We start from the raw sequence: 2253 nt of genomic DNA on the forward strand, positions 1-2253 counted from the left end.
TTTTTTCAATGTATTATTATAGCGATTTTTCACTTACGGTCTCTTTTCTTTATGGTGCTTCTGTGTACGTCACCGCTTCAGGAAAGCATTTCCGACCCCACATTGCTATATGATTTCGAGTCGTAAGGATGCCCCCTACCCCTCTTAGAAGTTCTGAAACGCTTAACTGAGACACCCTGTATAACAAAATTAAACAGTCAAAAAAATTTTCCATTTTAGGTCCATTTTTCTGAAATATGTCACTCACTGTTAATGGGTTAAAACCATTTTTTGGTGGGAATGTGGGAGGAGATGTTTAAAAAATTTTACCTACCAAAATGAATTGGCCACCAACTTAAATTTCCGCTCTTATTAATAACCAAATTTATAAATTTGTGTTTATAAATACAAATAAACTCAATGAGAAATGGTCAAATAAACGAACGCATAACACACTATCGAAAATAGCTCTCCAGTGTCAGCCTTTCTTTTTGGCCCCACATTAACCATTACTGTTAGTCACATTTATGTAAACAAAGCGCTCTTCCATGGTATTTTTTTTTTCTATTTTTTGAAGTTATCAACAGATGGCCACACAAATCATAAATAGGAAAATAGCTAGTCATTGACATGTATATGATAGAAAGTACATTTCCGCTGCCTTACAAAGGGTTAAAATTATCTAACTCTCTTTTTAAAGCTTATCATTGTTTTTCAATAAGCTTTTCATTATATTTATAGTAAAAAAAAATTACAAATATTTTTAGAATAAGCTTATAACATTTTCTTTATTCACAACAATACACAACGCGAATGGGGCGGAGCCTCTTCATTGTTTCAGTTTGAATGTTCATGTTTGCCTCATAAGTGTGATCTCGGAAGCAAGGAGGAGGTGCAACTGGTTCTATTACGCAGCAAATTCTGCTTTATTGATGTTTGAGAAAGGAAAAATATGTTCGCATGCTTCAGAACCCGTTTTTGTTTACATTCAGAGAAAAGATGAGGCCTTTAAGAGGAAAGTATTTATGGATGGTGTTTTTGATAGAAATGTAAACAATAACAATCTCGATCTCGGCACCTACTCTAGTTCCGGTTAAAAAGTTTGCAGCTACTTACTACATGTTATTCTGATAGGCGATGTTTTCAAACGGATCATTTTGTTTTTAATAAAAGAAATAAACTAGATAATTTCTGAGCTCAAATCTGCCGTATTTCATAAGATATTAATGTTATTATGTAATTCTGGGGAGTTTGGAGTGAAAATTTGTTTTAGTTATTTTGTTATTAAAAAAGGTGACATGGTTGCTAGATTTTGAATAACTCGCTTTTTTGGCAGTCTTGATTTGGCATCTTTCCATTTGTTTATTACTGTTTGTTCGTGTTGCAAGCTGTGCACCATCTTACATTAGTGTTAACACTTTTAGTATTGTAAACATAAGTAATAAGTAACCAAATACATTGTTTGCAAGAATCTCAAAACACAATGATGCCAAATGGCTTTAAAATACAACTGAAACAGTAACCCGGAAATTTAGGCAGTCCCGAACTTGCAACGTTCCCTAGTGTAGAAAACACCATCCATAGTTTGTCTAACTTAAGAACTCTTCCCGCCACAAAGACTGAGGCCGTCTGGTGCTATGGAAACAAAAATGGCGCATTTTAGGGAGGGTAACTTCACTCTAGGACTTAACACAGTAGACCGAGGAAGGAGATTCCCTTTCTGTCGTCGACCCACCCAAGCCGAAACCACTCCAAAGCAGTGACCCAGCAAGCATTAACTAACTAACTAATACAGTTGAATCGGACTACCTATCCGAGGGGGATATCTGCTCCTTCATCGAAAATAAAATTTAATTAGAGGATGGGAAGGCGTTTAACTAAAGTTAAATCTCAAATTGAAGTACATTGCGGCGTAACTATCACTACGAGTATTAAACATCAATTCACTAGTATATAAGACATGCTAACTTGATTCAATCACGAGGTACCTTTNCTTTGAAATAACCCCCCCCCCCACACACACACACATTGGTGACCCGGACGTGTGTGATCACGCAAATCGCTCACTTCGATCTGGTAACACCTACTTCGTTGGATGATTCACATTGAACAGTTGACTCGCTACTTGTGACTGCGCCATTATCCACCTCCTCAAGCTGCTGCTGCTGCTCAGTCTCGTCTCGATCATACACAACGTCGGCCTGCATACACTTGACTGCTAAAGGCAACACAGGAGCGACTACGACCGTGAAGTTAATACACCTCTCACATTCA

This window comes from Parasteatoda tepidariorum, chromosome 7 (assembly GCF_043381705.1).
Source record: "Parasteatoda tepidariorum isolate YZ-2023 chromosome 7, CAS_Ptep_4.0, whole genome shotgun sequence".
In the NCBI taxonomy this organism is placed as follows: Eukaryota; Metazoa; Arthropoda; class Arachnida; order Araneae; family Theridiidae; genus Parasteatoda; species Parasteatoda tepidariorum.